We start from the raw sequence: 16,963 nt of genomic DNA, 5'->3' as shown, positions 1-16,963 counted from the left end.
TTGTTTGTTTTAAAAAAAATATGCAGGCCATATATTTCTAAAAATACATATTGAGACATGCAATATACCTATGCAGAGTTGGTAAAATACAATTCCTAAACTGGAATAATTACAAATGTCAAATGAATAATTGTTGTTATAACTTTAATTTTATTTTGATAATTTCAGGTTATACCAACCTCAGAATATGTCTATACAGTACTCGACAAGGATAAACATTTTATTGTTGCCTTAAGGAAAAAAAATTCTTGCCATGCATTTCAATAGGACGAGATACCGTGTGTGCATGCATATGCAGTACTTGATAACAAGAATTTTCAAAAGGAATCATATTGCGCTGATCTATACAAATCAAAAATTGTGTCAAGAACGTATGATCTCCTCATCTATTCTATACCACACAAAGATGATTGGGTGATTCCACAGGAGATATTGGAGGAAATAGTTTTGCCCCCAAAATACAAGCGAGCCCCTGGAAGACCTGCAAAGAAGCATCATAGAAAATCGGGAAGAAATGTGTTCGGAAAGAAAAATAAAAATTATTGTAGTTCATGTGGATTTAAAGATCACAATAGGCGTTCATGTAGGAAATATAATAAATGATAAGTTTACAGATGTATTCAGTTCAGAAACAATTATTTTTTTCACTGATTATTTTATGATTCTAAATTTTGATACAAACTTTTGATGACTATTTTTGAAATACATCTTATATTTAGTTTATACATTTTATGCATAAATGTATCATATGTATTTTCTGAATACATAACTAGTCAATATCTAAGTTATCAAAACATTTTTAATGCAAAATTTTTCTTCAATTGATGAATAACAAATACAAATATGTATGTAAAAAATACATTTCAACAAACAAGAACTACATATCAAATTAAAAATCTAATGACTACCAAATGCAACTTAACATCAAATACAATTCTTAGCGGTAAATATAAAAACACATATCTAAACTGTATGTATTACAGTTATATTTCAACAAACACATGTATTTTGTGAATACATGAATTGTACAAATTTAATTAACAAGAAAAGAATATAACAACACATATACAAATTATATAACAAATGTATTTTCAGAATACATATTACACTTCTATATAAAAATATATATACAAAACCTTGCCAGTGATAAATACAAATATCTTACACAAATGTCATATGTATTTTAGAATTACATATGCTCACTGAAATGGTCTTATATATGTAAAAAATACATTTCAACAAATAAGAAATACACATCACATTCAAAATCTAATGACTACCAAATACAACATATGAAGAAAAAATTGAATTTCCCCTCAGGTAACTTGATGGTGCAGAATTAGTTACTATGTTCTATATATATACAATGAATAAACTGTTAATTGGCTAATCAAGTCAAAAGGAGCTTATTCAAATGCTATAGACATGAATGTATCATCATCCAACACACTATCAACATCGAACAACTCCTCTTCAGGGTAGATGGTATCTTCTGGGAACTCCAAAATTTAAGTTGGACCATCCTGTTGCAAAGGAGAAGAAATAAGTATGAAGAAAAAAACACCAACTGATATATGAAGAAAAAGACATCAAAAGACAATCAAAGATGAGTAACAAATGCGTAATTGAGAATTCACACATATGTGCAGTGTTAAGATGCTAACAATTTGAAATAATCAACCCATCAAATTACAATCAGAAAGTCGAGGTACACTAATCCAACTATGTAACTAACAAAAGATCTCTCTCCAACACAGATCTGTCCTAAACGATGATAGTTCATCGAAAACCAAATTCATCGATTGAATACCAGAACTACTACGATTTGCATATTGTGCCATTATAACGGAACTCTGAAAAATTTCAACACACACAAAAAAAAACCTAATAGACCAAATCGGCTAAGAAGAATGAAAAATTTGAAAAAAAAATTTGACAATAAAATACATAAAAAAATTTATATGAAAAATATAACTTGCATTAACTTTAAAATAAACTTACCTTAATTGAAGTATGCAATGTTTATCAAAATCTCAGATAAAAACGGTTTTTGAGAAAAAAATTGAAGATTAGAGGGAACTGGATTTGATAAATTAGCGTGAAAAAGGGGATGAATAAAAAGAAGAGTTCAAGTCACGCACTTTTCCTTAACAAAGGTTAAATATTGCTATATTTTGTTATTAGTTGTAATTTTGAGAAACTATTGCTATTAATTGTAATTAATGTCTTAAAGTTGTTAATTTATGTATTTTTTCCTTTTCCTTACCATTCTTCATTTTTTCCCCTAAAAATTGCTTACAGCTAAACCCTTCCTTATTATTATTTTTTTTTTGAAAAATGTTTGGACCAAAACAATTTGCTATATTTCTGCTACCAAAACAAGTTATTTGCTACTATAGCTAAAAGCCTTCAGTTTCAATTGCTCTCGCAGTTACAAAATTAACTTAGTCTCCCATCTGCAACTTTTGGTTCAGAAAGACTGTATTATTAATATCCATGCACAACTTACAATATTCCATACTCCATTTTTATAATTTCGTAGCTCAATTTACAGCTCTACCTCAAGAAAACACTAATTAAATCTAGCTTAAGATACATGCTATCCACATTTTCTTCCTCGGGCATTGTTTCTTATTCAAAATCTTTTTCTTTCGTAGTTTGCACTTCATTTTGATCTGTTACATCACTATCTCTGGACATGGGATCTTGAATTCCCACATTATGATATTTGCAGCCTTCTATATTTGGTACAGTAACACAACAATCATAGCTATAACCATTTCCATGTATATATTCCTTTTAGTGCTTTTAGATAATCTCTTCAGGGTACCCATCCCACCTTTGAATTGGTTACTTTTTTCCCTATCCATTCAAGAGTACCTTGTAAGCAGAGGCTTGCAAAATAACATTGAAAAAATCGGCGATCTATAGACTCTACCTTATCATTGCAAAGTAACACCTATCATCAACAATGATTCCAATTCTAAGTAACCTGTCTTTTGTAAGGAGCCTATGTATAGTGATCCAACATATGAAGTAATTTTTGGCAAACTTCCCTTATTCTGAACTCATCTCCACCATGGCCCATCTTCCTCCTCTCCCATCGTCTATTTATATCCACTTTGTATGGTATATCAGCCTGAGTAGGGAGCAAATCTATCATGACCCGAACCAGGGCCTAATCGTGATGAGTATCTCAAACTCACTATGGGCCGGAGACCACCCTCTTAGCCTAACCCCCAGAGCACAATGTAACAAACAATGGAAGTCAACCGAAATAGTAAATAAGATAGAAGAATTAGATAAAATATAAGAGTCTAAACAAGATAACCAATCATCTCAATATTTAAGTACAAAATCCTCTAAAATCAGAAATACCAAACTAAGTCGTGACATGCCCCCGACTATGATAAAAAGAAATTCACACTTTCCAAAATCTAAAAAGAAATCTAATAAAATGACAGAGCTTTTCTAAAGATGGAGGCTCACCACTTCTCAACAACTCAACCAACGTACCACACCGCCTAACGCTGAACAGGAGTAACAAAAAAGTCTTCCAAATCTACATCATGAAATAATGTAGTGTTTGGGGACGGTCAGTGGGGAAAGCACTGGCATGTAACTCAGGAGAAAGGGATAAAATAATGTCATTGGTAAAACCAATTAAAAACACATGCACAATATTTATATATACATATATAGGATGCTGGGATAGGAACAAGGGCCATGAACATGTGAATTTAAACCATTAGACTGAACTATGTAGCTCTTTCCGTCCAAAAATCACCTATAGTCTATATGGGTCTGACTTTCCCTACTGGAAGGGCCCCAATGTGTGTTAGCCACACGTATTAAGGAACCGAGGATACGCTAAAGATACCTAGGTGATATCCATCCAAAATATAAAGTTTGCACCAAGCACACTGACATGACCAAAACCACAGCCTTGTCGTAATGGGCATCCCAAGTCCAACCAGGACTAGGGACCACCCCTTTTACCTAACCCAACCTCCAAATACGCATACTCTAAGTCGGATGAATTCCAAAAGTATAACAAGATAGAGTTTATTACAATTCTAGACTCTAGGATAGGTCTATAACTATGACTAACCCAAGCAAGTCCAACCATCCATTACTAACCAACAACCATAACCAAATCGATATAATAACCAAGTTCTTGTCCATAACATAACATAAAAGGATGGAACAATCATAAATTTAGTCAAACAGTATCAGTCCTAATACTAATGCCAATACTGAGGTTGACACCAATACTGACACGGCCCATTCCAACATATATTAGTTCCAAAAAACCTCTATCTAAAAGAAAAATAATATTCGGTTGGGACATGCCCCCAACCATAGCCAAAACCAATATCCATAAAATGATTAAAGTATGTAAAGACATCCATGATATGAAATAGAGCCTGCCGGACTATGGAAGCTCACCACTTCAATCCAATAGCTGATCCCAAATTCGATCACTAAGAAGGAGGAGTAGAATGGCAGATTTTTTGCATCGCATGGAGAAACAGCTGCCCAAAGATGGGTTATCGGTTGAAAGCTAGCAAGTACTCGGGATAAGGATGAAATAATGTCAACCTTTAAAGCCAAATAAACCAACCATATGCATTTGCAACCATACATAAATACATATGTATGTAACACCATGCTGTAGCTTAATCATCCTAGAAACACCCATGGGCTATATAGGTCCAGTGTAACCCTTTGAATAGGCCCTAATGTGTGTAGCCGCACGAACTAGAGATACCATAGGAGCAGGGGATTCCCAGGAACCCATCGCTCTCCATGATACATATATACAATTGTAACTTAAGGAATTCCCATATACCCCATATGGTCATCATGACCAAATCCTCATGTCGACAAATATGAGTTTTTAATGTCCGCCCATTATACTCACACTTTCACGGTTAGCTATCACACCCCGCCATTATTTCCCAATTAAAACCATTACCACATAACCAAGACCATCATTCCATTTGTTATTAACCAAGGGTATAAGTAATGGTATCATCATACTGACTATAGCTTGCAAACAATGTCCTTAGACAACCTTTCAAAGATTAAGGGATTCCCTTGTACCTATAGGTTTTATTATCAAGTTGCCTTGGGGAAGTCCCGTGTACCCCACAAGTGTTTCATTATTAAGTTTGCTTGGGCGATTCCCTTGTACCCCTCAATGTTTTCTATTAGACCAACCATGACACCAAGACCTTACCATTTAACCATTCCAAATCATTTAAACCATTTAGGGTTCCATTACCAAGCTATACCATGCAATAGTTCCATTAAAAGTTCAACAATGTAGTGAAAGAATTCACATAGGCATTTTGTCAAACTTATTGGGGGCATAGTGTTTCCAAAGCCAAAACCAAGTACTAAGTAACCATTCCCATGTGACTAAATGTCCAAACCACCATGTAAAGCATGTAAATCTATAATTAAAATATGGGAAAACCATAGCCAAGCATTTATAACCAAAACCTCGAACATATATTTGAAAAACCAAAACCATATAACATTCATGCTATGAAAACAATCCCTAAAACATGCGTTTAGTTGGAACTAACAATGAGGGAGAGGTATTTTGCCTTAGATTAAGAAAAAGATGAGAAAAAATCACTGTTGTGAGCCTCAATTAACCACCTTGAAGGAAACCCTAGGTTTTGCTTAACCCAAGATCTTTGAGAGATTTTGAGAGAGTTTAGAGTGTTTGATTGAGTGAAAATAAGTTAATGAAGCCACAAAAAGTGTTTTAAGTCGGGCGGTCCCAAGGAGTTATAAAGAAAAATGTCCAGAATACTCCCACTTAAATTGTATAAACATCTCGCAGGAGGGTAAGACCTCCCCCCCATCCGTACCTTATGGTACGAGTAGTACCCACCACTCAAACCCCAAGAAGAATCCCTACCCCTACACTAACCAACCTACGATTCTGAATTCCCACTCGCACCCAATCATACGATTGGTACCCATAAATCATACCCTAGGCATAATAGAATCAAAGAAAGTTTGACACTGTCCAATATATGAGCAAATAGTATGGCTCGTACCCTATCTTATAGCTTATGGTGATCCACTCGTACTGATACTAGAAACCAATCCAACCCACTAACCAACACTGGTCAGTATACGACCAAGACCATACCAACCGTATCCCATTATAAGAATTGTACCCCCTAGTCGTATGATGTACAAAAACCAGAAATCCAGGAAATTTTATAAGGTTCCAAAACACCAGGGTATTTCAGTCTCCCCTACTAGGATCATTTATCCCTGAATGCCGGGTAGAGTAAGAACAAGCATGAGTCATTGCATTATCAAACATCAATCTAGCCTTTAAACAAGTTGCAAAACAAAGATGTGATTAAGAACACATACCTTCCATATGAATATCTGGAGCCTAAAACAAATGCGGATACTTGGACTTCATATCCTCTTCCGCTTCCCATGTAGCTTGTTCTACCTTATGATTTCGCCATAGAACCTTAACTGAAGCAACATCTTTGGTCTGCAACAGAAAAATTATCGATCCAAGATCTTCATTAGGATCTCTTCATAAGAAGAGAACCCGAGATACCCAAACCTTCCAAAGAAACAATCGATGAAGAATCACCTATACACTTTCTCAACATAAAGACATGGAATATTGGATGAATGGAGCTCAAACTAGAAGGAAACTCCAATTCATACGCAACATTACCAGCCCTTCTTAAAATCACATAAAGACCAACATACCAAGGACTAAGCTTCCCTTTTTTCCCAAACCGCATTACTCCCTTCCCGGGAGACACCTTTAGGAACACCCTATCCCCAACCTCAAACTCCAGGTACCTATGTCTTACATCTGCATAGGACTTTTGGCGACTTTAGGCAGCCTTAAGCCTATACCAAATCACCTTTACCTTATTCATAGCAACATATCCGCCTTACCAAGCTCAATCCATCCAATAAAAGATCTATACCTCCTACCATAATATGCCTCAAAAAGGGCCATCCCAATACTAAAATGATAGCTATTGTTGTAAGAAAACTCTACAATAGGTAGATGCTTAACCCAATTACAACCATAATCAATCAATCATGCACGAAGCATATCCTCCAATGTCTGAATAGTCCTTTCTACTTGTCCATCCGTCCGCAGGTGAAAAATAGTACTTAGACTAACTTTACTACCCAACCCCTTCTGAAAAATGCCAAAAGTGAGATGAAAATTGCGTACCATGATCAGAGATAATCGAAACATGTACCCCATGTAGCTTCATAATCTCATAAAGATACACCCTCACATAATCCTCAGCTAAAAATTTAGTCCTCACTAGCAAGAAGTGAGCGGACTTTATCATCCTATCCATGATAACCTAACAGAATTCAATTGGTTCTGAGACCGAGGAATACTAGTACCGAAATCCATTTTGATCACCTCCCATTTCCATTCTCGCAATTCAATCTCCTGATACAAGCCTCTAGGCCTCATGTTCTCAACTTTCACTTGTTGACATATTAAACACTTGGCCACAAAATTAGCCACATCCTTCTTCATACCATTCCACTAATATATCTCCTTGAGATGATATATTTTTGTAGAACTGGGATGAATAACGTAGCCCGATTCATGTGCCTCAGCCAATACCCTTTCTCGCAACCCATCGACGTTTGAAACACAAAATTTCTCTTGGTACCTCAAGGTACCATCACCATTAATCTCAAATACCATTACTTTTGCCCACCTACATCCTCATTAATTTTTATCATGGTAGGATCTAGCATTTGCTGCTCCTTGATCTCGGCACCAAGAGATGACCAAAATTCTTCCTATACTAATACACCACCATTCTTAGAGTCCAAAAGGAGAACTCTAAGATTACCCAAACGGTGAATATCCTTCACCAACTCCAGTCTCCCATTATCTACATTAGCTAAACTCCTCATGGACAACCTGCTAAGAGCATCATCACTAATATTAGCCTTACCTAGATGATAGTGAAGGCTCATGTCATAGTTTTTAAGAAGCTCAAGCTATCTCCTCTGCCTGAGGTTAAGCTCCTTCTGAGTGAAAACATACTGTAGACTCTTATGATCTAAGAAGATGCCCACATGCACTCCATACAAATAGTGCCGCCAGATCTTCAAAGCAAATACCACCGCTAAATCTCCAAATCATGAGCAGGATAGTTCCTCTCATGCACCTTCAATTGTTTAGAAGCATAGGTAATCACCTTACTATGCTGCATCTGAATTCAACCAAGTCCCACACGAGATGCATAATAATAAACTATAAAGCCCTTATTACCTTTAGGCAATGTCAAAATAGGAACCAAAGTTACCTTATCCTTCAGTTTCTCAAAACTACCCTCACAAGAATCCGACCAAGAGAACTTTACCTTTTTTTGAGCAAACTTGGTCAATGGGGCAACTATCATCGAGAAACTTTCCACAAACCTCCTATAATACTAGCCGAACCCAAGAAGCTCTAAATATCGGTTAGAGTCATTGGTCTAGGCTACTTTTTAACCACCGCCATCTTTTGTGGATCCACCATAATCCCCTTACTAGAAATATAATATGACCTTGAAAAGTAATGGCATTCAACCAGAACTCACATTTAGAGAATTTGGCATACAACTGCTACTCTTTCAAGGTCTACAATACCACACGGAGGTGATTGGCATGATCCACCTCAATCTTAAAATATACCAGGATGTCATCAATGAACACAATGACAAAAAGATCCAGAAAACCCTATTCATCAAATCCATAAATGCCCTAGGACATTGGTTAAACCAAATGACATAACCAAGAGCTTTAAGTTCTTATCCCGAGTACAAAAAGATGTCTTAGGGATATCCACCTCCCTAATCTTAAGCTGATGATACCCATACCAAAGATCTATCTCAAAAAAAAATTTGGCACCTTTCAACTGATCAAGCAAGTCATCTATCCTTGGAAGAGGATACTTGTCCTTAACCATCACCTTATTCAACTGTCGATAGTCAATACACATTTGAAGGGAACCATCCTTATTACACATGAATAATATAGTTGCACTCCACAAGGATACATTAGGATGGATGAAGCCCTTTTCCAAAAGATCCTTAAGTTGCTCTTTGAGTTCCCTCAACTCAGCCGAAGCCATTCTATAAGAAGGAATAGATATTGGACGAGTGTCTGAAACCAAATCAATCCCAAACTCAATCTTACTATCCGGAGGAACACCAGGAAGATCATCTGGAAAGACCTCAGGAAACTCATTCACCACCAAAACCAAATACAAAGAAGGACCTTTTGAGTTAGAATATTTAACCCAAACCAAATAGTAGAGACACCCTTTAGAGATTAACCTCTGAGCCCTAAGATATGATATAAACTTCCTCTTAGGATCTAAGGAACCACCCTCTCATTCAACAACCGATTTACCAGGGAACTTAAAGATAACCTTATAGGTCCGACAATCTAAGGAGGCGTAGCACGAGTGTAACCAATCCATCCCCAGAATGACATCAAAATCCACCATATCTAATTCGAACAAATCTACCAAAGTCTCCTTACTACTAATAGATACCATACACCCCCTATAGACTCTCTTAGAAATCACAGTCTTCTACCAGGGTAGAAATAGAAAAAGATCTAAAATAAACTCAAAATCAAAACCAAAATACACAGCCACAAATGGGGTCACATAAGAGAGAGCGGACCTAGGATTAATTAAACAATAAACATCCTTAGAAAATATTTGTAATGTACTAGTCATGACATCAGACGATGCCTAAGGCTCCTATCGGGTAGCAAGATCATATAATTAATTCTGGATAATGCCGGTGCCAGAAGCAGAAACAGATGCAGAAGTAGCACCCTTCGGTGCTTGAGTAGATAACGAAGCAATTGAAACCTTATTCACCCCCTAAGAAACCTTACCAATCAAAAAATTTCTAAGCATATGGACTAGCTGATTATATTTGAAGCACCTGTCTCTCCCCTCATCACAGAAACCCCAATGAAACTGACCACAGAACCTACAAGGAGAACATGATAAAGCTGATTGTGCCCCACTAGCTTGAGAATGGCCCCCCTATTCCCCAAAGTTATCGCCACCCTACTGACACCTATCACCCGACTGCTTTGGGTAAGGAGCACTAGCTGTGGAGAAGGATCCATAACTCCCCCACTTCTTCTTTGGCAACTTACCACCATCCCGACCATTTTGCTATTGACCAGCGCCTTGGTCAGAGAACCTAAACCTCTTACCTTATTTTTCACCTATTTCAGCCTGCTTTCTTTTTTTTCTCCTCTACCTGTTGCTTATGAATAACCAACCTAGAGATATTCATTTCCTTGATCAGCAATGCAGTTTTAATTTCAAGGATCAACTCATAAAACAGTCCTAAAGCAAACTTTCTTATCCTGGACCTCATAGCAGACACTGATTCCAAATCATACCTAGACAACTGGTGGAATTTCAAGGCATACTCCTTAACCGATATCTTCCCCTATTTCAGATTAACAAATTCCTCTGCCTTTGCTTTTCTCAACTCCCGAGGAAAGTAGCGGTCCAAAAAAGCATTAGAGAAAGTCTCCCATAAGGATGATTCCTAAACATCACCCCTTGCCCTATCCCATTCCTAGTACTATTGGTACGCCATATTATTGAGCTAATAAGCTGCAAACTCCACCCCTTCCATATTTGTGGCATGTATAATTTTAAAATATTTCCCATCTCATCTAGAAAACCCTAATGATCCTTCTCTACCTTAACACTAGTAAAGGTTGGTGGACTCATCTTCATGAACTGACCAACTCTTGTGGCCTTAAATAATGGAATACTAGATATACCATGCTCATCCCAAAAAGCCATCAACTGAGTAATTATATGAATTAATTGATGAACCTCCGCATTCGTCATGTCTGCTTGAGGAGGACTAGAATAAACCCGTGGAACTCTAGAATAATCAGTGACTGGATCCTTAGACCGAGTATGGGTACCCTGAGTAAAAGATCGGATCCCATCAACATCATGTCTAGTTGGGACAGAAGAGTTTCCATAAACTTCAGATAATCGAGGTATGATTTGATAAGCGAATAAATAGAATTAGAGAGGATTCCAGTGCTCAAACCCTAATCTTGGAAATAAAACACAAGGGAGAGAAATATTTCCTAAATACCTTGTAGCCTTTCCGTTTCGCTACTTACCCTTAAAGAGACTCCACTCGACATGGATTTGTGGACTCCTAATTGACCATGAACCTAAAGATCTGATACCAACTTAACACGACCCGAACTATGGCCTTAATAAAATGGGCATCCCAAATCCAACCAAGACCGTGGACCACCCCCGTTACCCAACCCAACCTCCAAATTGCATACCCTGAGTTAGATAAATTCCAAATGTATAACAAGATAACATTTATTATAATTCCAGACTCTAGTATAGGTCTATAATCGTGACCAACCTAAGCAAGTCCAACCATCTAATACCTACCAACAACCATAACCAAATCGATATAATAACCAAGTTTCTATCCATAGCATAACATAAAAAGGATGGAACAATCACAAATTCAATCAAATGATATCATCCCCAATACCAACCAATACTAAGGTTGACACCAATACCGATACCTCCCATTACAACCCACAGTAGTTCCACAAAGCCTCTATCCAAAAGAAAAATAATATCTGATTGGTATATGTCTCCAACCATAGCCAAAACCAATATCCATAAAATGACCAAAGTATGTAAAGACATCTATGATATGAAATGAAGCCTTCCGGACTATGGAAGCTCACCAATTCAATCCAATAGTTGATCCCAAATTCGATCACTAAGCAGGAGGAGTAGAATGGCTTATTCCTAAATAGCATGGGGATACAACCGCTTGAAGATAGGTTAGCGGGTGAACACTATAAGTACTCACATTTAGGATAAAATAATGCCAACCTTTAAAACCAAATAAACCAACCATATGTTTCACAACCATACATACATATATATATATATACATACATGCATACATATATATATATACACATATATACAAATATATAAACACATATATATAAATTATATATATATATATATATAATATTACCATACTAGGAAGATGGAATCGGGTTTAGCATACATTTAAAATCATTAACCTAGGTATGTATAAATTAACCATACTAGAACCACCCACGGGCTATATGGGTCTAGTATAACCCCCTAAACGGGCCTCGATGCGTGTAGTTGCATGAACCAAAGATACCATAGGAGTAGGGGATTCCCAAGTACCCTTCACTATCTATGATACATATATACAATTGCAACTTAGGGGATTCCCATGTACCCCACATGGTCATCATGACCAAATCCTCATGTCAGTAAAAATGAGTTTCCAGTGTTCATCCATTAGAGTAACACCTTTATGGTTAGCTATCACATCCCGCCTATGAGTCTCAATTGATCACCTTGAAGGAAACCTAGATTTTTTAAAACCCAAGAGCCTTGAGATATTTTGAGAGAGTTTAGAGTGTTTGATTAAGTCCAAATAGGTTAATGAAGCCCCAAAAATTGTTCTAAGTCGAGGGGTCCCAAGGAGTTAAAAAGGAAAATGTCCAGAATACTCCTACTTAAACTGTATAAAAATCTCGCATAAGGGTAGGTTCCCCTATTCATACTCTAAGGTACGAGTGGTACCCATCACTCATACCCCAAGCAGAATAACAATCCCTACACTAACCAACCTATGATTCCAAAGTCCCACTTGTACCCAATCATATGATTGGTACCCATAAACCGTACCCTAGGTAGAATAAAATCAAAGAAAGTTTGACACTGTCTAACATATGAGGAAATGGTATAACTCGTACCCTATCTTACGGCTCATGGTGAGCCACTCGTACTGACACTAGAAACTAATCCAACCCACCAACCAACACTGGTCCGTATACGACTAAGACAATACCAACAGTATCCCATCATACGACTTGTACCCCTAGTTGTGTGATGTCCAAAAAATAGAAATCCAAGAAATATTTTAAGGTTCCAAAATCTAGGGTATTTCACACATGGTCACATAGACCCCCATGTTAGAAAATATGGTTTCTAGTGTTGGTCCCCCTGGGACAACACCTTCACTGTGAGTTACACAATTCTATTTAAGCCCAATTTAAAGAAGTTTGCACATAAACCCAACCATTAACCAAGGAGTCTTTATTAAGGCATTTACCAACTTAGTATCGTCATACCAATATGCTTGCAAGCATACATAACTATGCCAAACCAATCCTTGTAACCATTAGACTCCCAAATCTATTTAAAATCCAAAACATGGCCACCAAGGGCCTTCAAAACCATTTTCATTATCTATTTGTCCTTTAGTGAGATGCAATGTTTCGAAGGTAAGTTAAACTATATGAATATTCATATTTAAAATTAAGAACACAAAGTGGGTAGAAGTTAATGCCAATACCAGTCTAAAAATCCTTCAATAATGGGAAACCCATGTTCGCCATTCCAATCCTCATACAATGCACCCATTCAGTCCCAAAAATTATAAATTAAAGCATGAATAATCCATTTAAAACATGGAAAAGCAATTCAAGGAATAACCATCAAAATCCCTTAACCCAATTTCAAATCCATTCATTAAATCACATGAATAATGGTTAAATAAATGCCACAATATAAAATTCAAGTTAAGGATGAGAAACATGATTGAAATACCAAAAACGTTAAAGAGAATTCAAAGTTCAGAGCCCAAAGGGTGAATTTTCTTGTAAAACCCTAATATCCCTTGCCTTGAGAATTATAGAGAAAAAGGTGAGGTTTGATCATGAAAACTGAAGATAAAAAGGGTAATCTAAGTATTTTAAGTCATGGAAAAGAGTGTGGAGGGAGGAAATGACCAAGAAGACCCAAATTAAAACATGCAGGAAAATCTTGAGAATAGTTATCACAGCTTGGGTAATGACTCGTGAGGTCTGACCATAATTCGTGGCTTGAAGTACCTGAGGATCGATAACCTAATACTAGACTATTATGACAATGGGTCTAACATAATGACTCATTGTCTGATGTAACTAGTCATCATAAACTCTTGGGTATCCGTCTGTTGTGACAAGAGTCCCTCTTAACAACTCATTATGACTCACAATGGGTCATACCCTAGACTTGTTGTCAAGGGACCAAAACCTAGGCTTCCTTATTGCTGAGGTAATGAGTCCAACATATGAATCATTATGTGACATCATGAGTTGTGGTTAGAGCCATTAGCACTGGCAGTTTAAACATCACTTTAGTAACTTGAAAAATTTAGTTATTCATCTCTTGGAGGGTCTAGAGCCTAAGAACTTGGGGTGTTACATTACTCCCTCTCCCCAGATAATTCGTCCTTGAATAAGAAGTTAGGGCACCCTTAGCACAATAAACGAAAGAATAGCAACAAAATCCAAGGATAAATTTGAAATGAGAAAAAAGAAAAATGAAACTCATACTTTAATCACTGCCAAACATCGCTAGAAACAAGGATGGGTACTTGGATTTCAGGTCTTCTTCAGATTCCCATGTATCTTTCTCCACCTTATGATTTCTCCAAAGCACTTTTACCAAAGGTACATCCTTAGTTCTCCATCTACGAACTTGCCTATCCAATATCTCCACCAAGAACTCCTTATAAGAATATGAATTTGCAATACTAACATCATCTAAAGGTATTAAGGATTACCCATACACTTCTTTAACATAGACATATGGAAAACAGGATGAATAGAAGCCAAATTCGCTAGCAAATCCAATTCATAAGTGATATTCTAGTTTCTCCTCATAATTTGATATGGACAAATGTAACGAGGACTGAGCTTACCCATCTTCCCAAATCACATGACTCCTTTTATAGGAGAAACCTTCAGGAAAACCCAGTCACTAAATTCAAACTCCAACTCTCTCTGCCTCACATCGTCATAAGAATTTTGTTGACTTTGAGAAGTCTAAAGTCTTTATCTAATTACTTTCACCATCTTCATGTCTTGGTGAGCCAATTCAGGACCAAACAACCTGGTCTAACCCACCTCAAATCTTTAAATAGGAGACCTACACCTTCTACCATAAAGAGCCTTGAAAGAAGCCATTTGAAAGCTAGAATGATAACTATTATTGTAAGCAACCTTAATAAGAGGTAAATGGTCAACCCAACTACTTTTAAAATTAATCACACAGTCCCTTAGCATATCCTCGAAAGTTTGAATAGTCCATTCCAATTGTCCATCCATTTGAGGGTTGAAAATGGTACTAAGGTTCACTTGAGTACCCAAACCTTTCTGAAACAAATAGCAGAAGTGAGAAGATCTATACCTTGGTCTAAAATGATGGAAACCGGCACCCCATACAACTTTACTATCTCCTAAATGAACAACTTAATATAATCCTCTTATAAGCAGTTAGTCCTCATAGGCAAGAAGTAAGCATACTTGGTCATTCTATCCATAATGACCTAAATAGAATCACACTGATTGCAAGACCGTGAAAAACCTATAACGAAATCTATATTGATCATCTACTACTTCCATATGGGCAACTCTATCTCTTGAGACATGCCACCTGACCTCAAATGTTCAACCTTGACTTGTTGACAAACCATAAACAGACATAAAATTTTCCACATCCCTCTTCATATTATTCCATCAGTAGATTTCCTTCAAGCCACGATACATTTGGTCGAATTTGGAAAAGCGATATATCTGGACTAATGAGACTCAGCTAAATTTTTTTCTCGCAACCTATCTATATCAGGAACACATAACCTTTCTTGATACCTTAGAATGTTATCTCCCCCAATCTCAAAAGCCATAACCTTTTACTGACCCATATTATCTTTTATTTGTATAAAGATGGGATCTAGAACCCGTTTCTGCTTAACCTCAACTCTAAAAAACAACTTAATCACTCCTGGACAATCACTCCACCATCCTCAGAGTCCAAAAGATAAAATCCCAAATTAGCCAGCCTATGAATATCCTTCCTCATTGCTCTTTTCTGCTTATCAATGAGAGATAGGCTTACCATACACAACCTACAAAGAGCATAAGCAACAACATTAGGTTTACCTGGATGGTAGTAATGACTCATGTCATAATCCTTAAGTAGCTCGAGCCACCACCTCTACTTGAGGTTTAATTCCTTCTACGTAAACACATGCTGCAAGTTCTTATGGTTTGAATGACTATCCATATGAATGCATATAAATAATGGTGCTAGTTCTGTAAAGAAAAACTATAGCCATCAAATCTAGATCATGAATCGAGTAATTCCTTTCATGAACCTTAAACTACTTGGAAGTGTAAGCCACAACCTTACTTTGCTATATCAAAACATAACCAGTCCCACATGGGTCACATCATAATACATAACAAACCCATAAGTACCCCCAAGTAGGTTCAAAATAGGAACAAAAGTCAACCTATCCTTCAACTTCTCAAAACTACCCTCACAAGTATCGGACCATAAAAACATAACCTTTTTTAAGAGTTAACTTTGTTCACAGAGCAGTAATAGAAGATAAACTCTCCACAAACCTTCTATAAAACCCAACCAAGACTCAGAAGCTCCTAATATCGATTGGAGTCATGGTTCTAGGCTATTTCATAACTACCTCAACTTTCTGTGGATCTACTTTGATCCCCTTACTAGAAACAACATGCAAGGTCACAACACTTAGCCAAAATTCACACTTAAAAAACGTTGTATTCAATTTCTAGTCCTTAGGGATTACAACAAAATTCAAAGGTAATTGGCATGATCCTTATAACTTTTAGAGTACACTAAAATGTTATAAATGAAGACTATAACAAACAAACCCAAAAACTGCCTGAACACCCAATTTATAAGGTCCATGAAAGCAGCCAGAGCATTGATTGACCCAAATAAAATAACCAAAAACTAATAATGGTCATACAGAGTTTGGAA

This window comes from Capsicum annuum, chromosome 7 (assembly GCF_002878395.1).
Source record: "Capsicum annuum cultivar UCD-10X-F1 chromosome 7, UCD10Xv1.1, whole genome shotgun sequence".
NCBI classification, from domain to species: domain Eukaryota; kingdom Viridiplantae; phylum Streptophyta; class Magnoliopsida; order Solanales; family Solanaceae; genus Capsicum; species Capsicum annuum.
This window is presented reverse-complemented; position numbering follows the sequence as displayed.